The sequence below is a fragment of the Chiloscyllium punctatum genome, chromosome 12 (assembly GCF_047496795.1).
Source record: "Chiloscyllium punctatum isolate Juve2018m chromosome 12, sChiPun1.3, whole genome shotgun sequence".
Taxonomy (NCBI): domain Eukaryota; kingdom Metazoa; phylum Chordata; class Chondrichthyes; order Orectolobiformes; family Hemiscylliidae; genus Chiloscyllium; species Chiloscyllium punctatum.
In genome coordinates this window covers 113554864-113564709 of record NC_092750.1, presented here as the reverse complement: position 1 = coordinate 113564709, position 9846 = coordinate 113554864, and the positions used below count along the sequence as shown (strand labels likewise).

General features: G+C 45.9%; 3 non-coding genes across 3 annotated transcripts; all 3 read left to right on the top strand.

Annotated features, from left to right (window-relative positions):
• The first annotated feature begins 755 nt into the window (after positions 1-755).
• trnav-aac (transfer RNA valine (anticodon AAC)) lies at positions 756-828 on the top strand. Its single transcript has one exon. It is a non-coding gene; the product is annotated as a tRNA-Val (tRNA).
• Positions 829-6271: 5443 nt separating this feature from the next.
• On the top strand, positions 6272-6344 carry trnav-aac (transfer RNA valine (anticodon AAC)). The gene has a single exon. It is a non-coding gene; the product is annotated as a tRNA-Val (tRNA).
• Positions 6345-9030: 2686 nt separating this feature from the next.
• On the top strand, positions 9031-9103 carry trnav-aac (transfer RNA valine (anticodon AAC)). Its single transcript has one exon. It is a non-coding gene; the product is annotated as a tRNA-Val (tRNA).
• The last annotated feature ends 743 nt before the right edge of the window (positions 9104-9846 follow it).

The window sequence follows — 9846 nt, the reverse complement described above, 5'->3', positions numbered from 1 at the left end:
TGTTCCGTGAAAAATGCTTTCTGTTTTGCGATTCGCTCAGCACATTACGAGTTAACAGGGTTTCTGAGGTAACTTCGAGCAGCAAAACTCCTCAATTGAGGTCTGGGAAAATTTCACGGAGTATGGTCAGTCGGGGCAAAATTAAGGAAGTTGTTCGTATCTGCAGTGTTTCACAATACTACCTTTCCCGTGAGCAGTCGAACAGACGAAACGATTGTGCCACAGACTGCGATGGAAAACTCCGCTAAAAAGTAATCCTTTACAGCCAGTGTTAGCAACAAGACGTTATGGGGGTACACGGCGTGGAAACAGATATTTAGGTGTATCTCATCCATGCTCACCACATAACCAAAATTAAACAAGTCCCGTTCCCCAGCATTTGGCCCCAATCCCTCTAAACCCATCCTGTCCAGAAACTCATCCGATTACCTTTGCAATTTTCTGAGTGTAATAGCCTCCTCCACTTCCTCTGGGAGCTCATTCCATTCACGCACAACCTTCTGTGTGGGAAATGTGCCTCAGGTCGTTTGTCAATTTCAGCCCACTCACCTTAAACCTATGCTCTCGAGTTTTCAACTCACCCCAATTTGGGTAAAACACAGAAATACTCAGTTTACAACCCTTCCATAAGATCATATCGCAGCCGTTACGCTGCAGGGAAAGTCGTCCCAGCTTATGCCACCTCGCCCTACGGTCCAAACATTGACGAAATCATTGTCTATATATTGTCATCAATCTCACGGCGACATCGGCTGGTTTCTGTAGTGTAGTGGTAATCACGTTCGCCTAACACGCGAAAGGTCCCCAGTTCGAAACTGGGCAGAAACTGCTTTGTTCGTCAACTGCAGCCTTTTACATGGACAAGAACGGAGCTTTCTTGCTTGCTTTCCCATCTGCAAACCTGCCTTCGAATTTGCTTGAAAGAATCTGCTCTCGTAGTGAAATGTAAGGCAACTCCATTTAATTACTGTGTAAAGCATTATAAAGTTTTTCTCCAACCTGGTTCTGATGCATATGCCATTCTGTTTGAGAGTGTCCTTGCCGCGTTCTGATCCTTCCACGAAAAGCAGTACCGCATTTGCATTCCTTGCGCAGGCGGCCCGGTTCAAAGGCAGGGAAGAAGCTGCTGCGCTGGTGTCACAGCGCACCACGGATTCCTGAACTTGTCTGTCTGTCAAATGTACCCCAGAGTCGTCTCTGAAAGGCCTCATTTGGAAGCTGTCTGTCGTTATTCAACGCGCGAGAGTTGGTACCAGATTCCTGAATCATATTTTGGGGCAGTTCGCACGTTAGTGGCTCATTCAATCAGCAACAGCAATGAAATAATTTACACTCTCAGAGGAACCTTTGAACTTGTGCTTTCATAGCGCCGCTAATATTAAGGTGCGCCCCGAGATCTAAGCCATGTTGGAACTGAAACGGAGGAATCGACAGAGAGGCTACAGAATGACATCGCATCCATTTGGTTTTCTTTAAATCACTGACGAGCAGGAAAATGTAAAAGGGGAGAGCGAGTGGGGAAGTGAGGCGGTTGCAGCTCTGGTAAAAGTCCTTCTTTGTGATTCACTCCGCAAACAGAGACTTGAAGGTGACTCAGAGGCGTGTGAGCTCTTCACATCGAGATCAAAAAGCACTCAAGGGCAGTTAGCACCTCTTCCGGAGTGGGGGTGGGGTGAGGTAATTACCTTTTGACTTCTGTTACTATGTTCAGAAACTGCCTTTTCGATTGACTTGAACAGAAACTGCATTTCCAATAAGCACCATGGAAGTTAGCCAAATTTATTGAATCGCTTCTCGTCGATTCCCGCACAGGTTTCCGACTCAGTTGGTATCCACGTGGCTCATGTCCAGGAGTGAACATCTCTGCAGCAAATTGCACGGTTAAAGTAAAAGGCACGGAAAGTGGCATCTCGAACCGGCCCCGAGGTCAGAGCATGCTCACAATGTGATCTGTCGTTCTCGGATTGTAATGCGACCTCCGGTTTTAGGGTGGAGAACATTCTTTGGGACCCTTCTTCTGCAAAACAGACACAGTGACTGAATAAATGCTGCACGGTTTGATGTGGAACACGGCCTGCTCAGCTTTGTGCATTTTCCCTGTAGTCAGGTGTGTTTCGTGTTCCGTGTAAACGTGAAAGTCGTCCTGTTTCGAGCAATGTGTGAAATCATTTAGCAAAGCAAGAATCGAAATTGTAGTAATGTCTAGCAGCTCATGGTTATTTGACCGAAGTGTCCAAGTGTCTCTGCTGTCATGATCGCGTTCGCCTCCCGCGCGGAAAATCGCAAACAGCTCTGCTGTTCCAAAGCGATTTGTGCTTTTACTGGAACCGAATGGAGACTATTATTTCATCGCTGTTGTGAAACAAAGTCCTGCGGTGACTCGACTCGTCGTTATTTGGTTTTCTGTCCAATGGGAAAATCGTTCCAATGAATTTCGGTGTCATATGTTATTGAATTTCTCCCATTTCCTTCATTTCCGTCCTGGAGTCATCAGAAGGAAAAGGTAATCTAATCGAGACTGTGAATGGTGAAATTCACTTTTTATGGCCCGTTCTTATGATGTTCTTTCTATCTCTCTTTTCAGCATTGTCTGGAAAGTGGTGGTGCACTAACGCTGCAGTATGTTTGAAAGAGTAGTTTGAAATTGCCCTGTTGGGAGTTGTGAGATTACTTTATGACTCATGCCCTCGGACTGTGACACATTTAGCATTCATGCATCTCTCTGTCTGAAAATGCATTCGGCATGCCAGTTTTGTTTGTGTTCCGTGAAAAATGCTTTCTGTTTTGCGATTCGCTCAGCACATTACGAGTTAACGGGGTTTCTGAGGTAACTTCGAGCAGCAAAACTCCTCAATTGAGGTCTGGGAAAATTTCACGGAGTATGGTCAGTCGGGGCAAAATTAAGGAAGTTGTTCGTATCTGCAGTGTTTCACAATACTACCTTTCCCGTGAGCAGTCGAACAGACTAAACGATTGTGCCACAGACTGCGATGGAAAACTCCGCTAAAAAGTAATCCTTTACAGCCAGTGTTAGCAACAAGACGTTATGGGGGTACACGGCGTGGAAACAGATATTTAGGTGTATCTCATCCATGCTCACCACATAACCAAAATTAAACAAGTCCCGTTCCCCAGCATTTGGCCCCAATCCCTCTAAACCCATCCTGTCCAGAAACTATCCGATTACCTTTGCAATTTTCTGAGTGTAATAGCCTTCTCCACTTCCTCTGGGAGCTCATTCCATACACGCACAACCTTCTGTGTGGGAAATGTGCCTCAGGTCGTTTGTCAATTTCAGCCCACTCACCTTAAACCTATGCTCTCGAGTTTTCAACTCACCCCAATTTGGGTAAAACACAGAAATACTCAGTTTACATCCCTTCCATAAGATCATATCGCAGCCGTTACGCTGCAGGGAAAGTCGTCCCAGCTTATTCCACCTCGCCCTACGGTCCAAACATTGACGAAATCATTGTCTATATATTGTCATCAATTTCACGGCGACATCGGCTGGTTTCTGTAGCTTAGTGGTCATCACGTTCGCCTAACACGCGAAAGGTCCCTAGTTCGAAACTGGCCAGAAACTGCTTTGTTCGTCAACTGCAGCCTTTTACATGGACAAGAACGGAGCTTTCTTGCTTGCTTTCCCATCTGCAAACCTGCCTTCGAATTTGCTTGAAAGAATCTGCTCTCGTAGTGAAATGTAAGGCAACTCCATTTAATTACTGTGTAAAGCATTATAAAGTTTTTCTCCAACCTGGTTCTGATGCATATGCCATTCTGTTTGAGAGTGTCCTTGCCGCGTTCTGATCCTTCCACGAAAAGCAGTACCGCATTTGCATTCCTTGCGCAGGCGGCCCGGTTCAAAGGCAGGGAAGAAGCTGCTGCGCTGGTGTCACAGCGCACCACGGATTCCTGAACTTGTCTGTCTGTCAAATGTACCCCAAAGTCGTCTCTGAAAGGCCTCATTTAGAAGCTGTCTGTCGTTATTCAACGCGCGAGAGTTGGTACCAGATTCCTGAATCATATTTTGGGGCAGTCGCACGTTAGTGGCTCATTCAATCAGCAACAGCAATGAAATAATTTACACTCTCAGAGGAACCTTTGAACTTGTGCTTTCATAGCGCCGCTAATATTAAGGTGCGCCCCGAGATCTAAGCCATGTTGGAACTGAAACGGAGGAATCGACAGAGAGGCTACAGAATGACATCGCATCCATTTGGTTTTCTTTAAATCACTGACGAGCAGGAAAATGTAAAAGGGGAGAGCGAGTGGGGAAGTGAGGCGGTTGCAGCTCTGGTAAAAGTCCTTCTTTGTGATTCACTCCGCAAACAGAGACTTGAAGGTGACTCAGAGGCGTGTGAGCTCTTCACATCGAGATCAAAAAGCACTCAAGGGCAGTTAGCACCTCTTCCGGAGTGGGGGTGGGGTGAGGTCATTACCTTTTGACTTCTGTTACTATGTTCAGAAACTGCCTTTTCGATTGACTTGAACAGAAACTGCATTTCCAATAAGCACCATGGAAGTTAGCAAAATTTATTGAATCCCTTCTCGTCGATTCCCGCACAGGTTTCCGACTCAGTTGGTATCCACGTGGCTCATGTCCAGGAGTGAACATCTCTGCAGCAAATTGCACGGTTAAAGTAAAAGGCACGGAAAGTGGCATCTCGAACCGGCCCCGAGGTCAGAGCATGCTCACAATGTGATGTGTCGTTCTCGGATTGTAATGCGACCTCCGGTTTTAGGGTGGAGAACATTCTTTGGGACCCTTCTTCTGCAAAACAGACACAGTGACTGAATAAATGCTGCACGGTTTGATGTGGAACACGGCCTGCTCAGCTTTGTGCATTTTCCCTGTAGTCAGGTGTCTTTCGTGTTCCGTGTAAACGTGAAAGTCGTCCTGTTTCGAGCAATGTGTGAAATCATTTAGCAAAGCAAGAATCGAAATTGTAGTAATGTCTAGCAGCTCATGGTTATTTGACCGAAGTGTCCAAGTGTCTCTGCTGTCATGATCGCGTTCGCCTCCCGCGCGGAAAATCGCAAACAGCTCTGCTGTTCCAAAGCGATTTGTGCTTTTACTGGAACCGAATGGAGACTATTATTTCATCGCTGTTGTGAAACAAAGTCCTGCGGTGACTCGACTCGTCGTTATTTGGTTTTCTGTCCAATGGGAAAATCGTTCCAATGAATTTCGGTGTCATATGTTATTGAATTTCTCCCATTTCCTTCATTTCCGTCCTGGAGTCATCAGAAGGAAAAGGTAATCTAATCGAGACTGTGATTGGTGAAATTCACTTTTTATGGCCCGTTCTTATGATGTTCTTTCTATCTCTCTTTTCAGCATTGTCTGGAAAGTGGTGGTGCACTAACGCTGCAGTATGTTTGAAAGAGTAGTTTGGAATTGCCCTGTTTTTAGTTGTGAGATTACTTTATGACTCATGCCCTCGGACTGTGACACATTTAGCATTCATGCATCTCTCTGTCTGAAAATGCATTCGGCATGCCAGTTTTGTTTGTGTTCCGTGAAAAATGCTTTCTGTTTTGCGATTCGCTCAGCACATTACGAGTTAACAGGGTTTCTGAGGTAACTTCGAGCAGCAAAACTCCTCAATTGAGGTCTGGGAAAATTTCACGGAGTATGGTCAGTCGGGGCAAAATTAAGGAAGTTGTTCGTATCTGCAGTGTTTCACAATACTACCTTTCCCGTGAGCAGTCGAACAGACTAAACGATTGTGCCACAGACTGCGATGGAAAACTCCGCTAAAAAGTAATCCTTTACAGCCAGTGTTAGCAACAAGACGTTATGGGGGTACACGGCGTGGAAACAGATATTTAGGTGTATCTCATCCATGCTCACCACATAACCAAAATTAAACAAGTCCCGTTCCCCAGCATTTGGCCCCAATCCCTCTAAACCCATCCTGTCCAGAAACTCATCCGATTACCTTTGCAATTTTCTGAGTGTAATAGCCTCCTCCACTTCCTCTGGGAGCTCATTCCATTCACGCACAACCTTCTGTGTGGGAAATGTGCCTCAGGTCGTTTGTCAATTTCAGCCCACTCACCTTAAACCTATGCTCTCGAGTTTTCAACTCACCCCAATTTGGGTAAAACACAGAAATACTCAGTTTACAACCCTTCCATAAGATCATATCGCAGCCGTTACGCTGCAGGGAAAGTCGTCCCAGCTTATGCCACCTCGCCCTACGGTCCAAACATTGACGAAATCATTGTCTATATATTGTCATCAATCTCACGGCGACATCGGCTGGTTTCTGTAGTGTAGTGGTAATCACGTTCGCCTAACACGCGAAAGGTCCCCAGTTCGAAACTGGGCAGAAACTGCTTTGTTCGTCAACTGCAGCCTTTTACATGGACAAGAACGGAGCTTTCTTGCTTGCTTTCCCATCTGCAAACCTGCCTTCGAATTTGCTTGAAAGAATCTGCTCTCGTAGTGAAATGTAAGGCAACTCCATTTAATTACTGTGTAAAGCATTATAAAGTTTTTCTCCAACCTGGTTCTGATGCATATGCCATTCTGTTTGAGAGTGTCCTTGCCGCGTTCTGATCCTTCCACGAAAAGCAGTACCGCATTTGCATTCCTTGCGCAGGCGGCCCGGTTCAAAGGCAGGGAAGAAGCTGCTGCGCTGGTGTCACAGCGCACCACGGATTCCTGAACTTGTCTGTCTGTCAAATGTACCCCAGAGTCGTCTCTGAAAGGCCTCATTTGGAAGCTGTCTGTCGTTATTCAACGCGCGAGAGTTGGTACCAGATTCCTGAATCATATTTTGGGGCAGTTCGCACGTTAGTGGCTCATTCAATCAGCAACAGCAATGAAATAATTTACACTCTCAGAGGAACCTTTGAACTTGTGCTTTCATAGCGCCGCTAATATTAAGGTGCGCCCCGAGATCTAAGCCATGTTGGAACTGAAACGGAGGAATCGACAGAGAGGCTACAGAATGACATCGCATCCATTTGGTTTTCTTTAAATCACTGACGAGCAGGAAAATGTAAAAGGGGAGAGCGAGTGGGGAAGTGAGGCGGTTGCAGCTCTGGTAAAAGTCCTTCTTTGTGATTCACTCCGCAAACAGAGACTTGAAGGTGACTCAGAGGCGTGTGAGCTCTTCACATCGAGATCAAAAAGCACTCAAGGGCAGTTAGCACCTCTTCCGGAGTGGGGGTGGGGTGAGGTAATTACCTTTTGACTTCTGTTACTATGTTCAGAAACTGCCTTTTCGATTGACTTGAACAGAAACTGCATTTCCAATAAGCACCATGGAAGTTAGCCAAATTTATTGAATCGCTTCTCGTCGATTCCCGCACAGGTTTCCGACTCAGTTGGTATCCACGTGGCTCATGTCCAGGAGTGAACATCTCTGCAGCAAATTGCACGGTTAAAGTAAAAGGCACGGAAAGTGGCATCTCGAACCGGCCCCGAGGTCAGAGCATGCTCACAATGTGATCTGTCGTTCTCGGATTGTAATGCGACCTCCGGTTTTAGGGTGGAGAACATTCTTTGGGACCCTTCTTCTGCAAAACAGACACAGTGACTGAATAAATGCTGCACGGTTTGATGTGGAACACGGCCTGCTCAGCTTTGTGCATTTTCCCTGTAGTCAGGTGTGTTTCGTGTTCCGTGTAAACGTGAAAGTCGTCCTGTTTCGAGCAATGTGTGAAATCATTTAGCAAAGCAAGAATCGAAATTGTAGTAATGTCTAGCAGCTCATGGTTATTTGACCGAAGTGTCCAAGTGTCTCTGCTGTCATGATCGCGTTCGCCTCCCGCGCGGAAAATCGCAAACAGCTCTGCTGTTCCAAAGCGATTTGTGCTTTTACTGGAACCGAATGGAGACTATTATTTCATCGCTGTTGTGAAACAAAGTCCTGCGGTGACTCGACTCGTCGTTATTTGGTTTTCTGTCCAATGGGAAAATCGTTCCAATGAATTTCGGTGTCATATGTTATTGAATTTCTCCCATTTCCTTCATTTCCGTCCTGGAGTCATCAGAAGGAAAAGGTAATCTAATCGAGACTGTGATTGGTGAAATTCACTTTTTATGGCCCGTTCTTATGATGTTCTTTCTATCTCTCTTTTCAGCATTGTCTGGAAAGTGGTGGTGCACTAACGCTGCAGTATGTTTGAAAGAGTAGTTTGGAATTGCCCTGTTTTTAGTTGTGAGATTACTTTATGACTCATGCCCTCGGACTGTGACACATTTAGCATTCATGCATCTCTCTGTCTGAAAATGCATTCGGCATGCCAGTTTTGTTTGTGTTCCGTGAAAAATGCTTTCTGTTTTGCGATTCGCTCAGCACATTACGAGTTAACAGGGTTTCTGAGGTAACTTCGAGCAGCAAAACTCCTCAATTGAGGTCTGGGAAAATTTCACGGAGTATGGTCAGTCGGGGCAAAATTAAGGAAGTTGTTCGTATCTGCAGTGTTTCACAATACTACCTTTCCCGTGAGCAGTCGAACAGACTAAACGATTGTGCCACAGACTGCGATGGAAAACTCCGCTAAAAAGTAATCCTTTACAGCCAGTGTTAGCAACAAGACGTTATGGGGGTACACGGCGTGGAAACAGATATTTAGGTGTATCTCATCCATGCTCACCACATAACCAAAATTAAACAAGTCCCGTTCCCCAGCATTTGGCCCCAATCCCTCTAAACCCATCCTGTCCAGAAACTCATCCGATTACCTTTGCAATTTTCTGAGTGTAATAGCCTCCTCCACTTCCTCTGGGAGCTCATTCCATTCACGCACAACCTTCTGTGTGGGAAATGTGCCTCAGGTCGTTTGTCAATTTCAGCCCACTCACCTTAAACCTATGCTCTCGAGTTTTCAACTCACCCCAATTTGGGTAAAACACAGAAATACTCAGTTTACAACCCTTCCATAAGATCATATCGCAGCCGTTACGCTGCAGGGAAAGTCGTCCCAGCTTATGCCACCTCGCCCTACGGTCCAAACATTGACGAAATCATTGTCTATATATTGTCATCAATCTCACGGCGACATCGGCTGGTTTCTGTAGTGTAGTGGTAATCACGTTCGCCTAACACGCGAAAGGTCCCCAGTTCGAAACTGGGCAGAAACTGCTTTGTTCGTCAACTGCAGCCTTTTACATGGACAAGAACGGAGCTTTCTTGCTTGCTTTCCCATCTGCAAACCTGCCTTCGAATTTGCTTGAAAGAATCTGCTCTCGTAGTGAAATGTAAGGCAACTCCATTTAATTACTGTGTAAAGCATTATAAAGTTTTTCTCCAACCTGGTTCTGATGCATATGCCATTCTGTTTGAGAGTGTCCTTGCCGCGTTCTGATCCTTCCACGAAAAGCAGTACCGCATTTGCATTCCTTGCGCAGGCGGCCCGGTTCAAAGGCAGGGAAGAAGCTGCTGCGCTGGTGTCACAGCGCACCACGGATTCCTGAACTTGTCTGTCTGTCAAATGTACCCCAGAGTCGTCTCTGAAAGGCCTCATTTGGAAGCTGTCTGTCGTTATTCAACGCGCGAGAGTTGGTACCAGATTCCTGAATCATATTTTGGGGCAGTTCGCACGTTAGTGGCTCATTCAATCAGCAACAGCAATGAAATAATTTACACTCTCAGAGGAACCTTTGAACTTGTGCTTTCATAGCGCCGCTAATATTAAGGTGCGCCCCGAGATCTAAGCCATGTTGGAACTGAAACGGAGGAATCGACAGAGAGGCTACAGAATGACATCGCATCCATTTGGTTTTCTTTAAATCACTGACGAGCAGGAAAATGTAAAAGGGGAGAGCGAGTGGGGAAGTGAGGCGGTTGCAGCTCTGGTAAAAGTCCTTCTTTGTGATTCACTCCG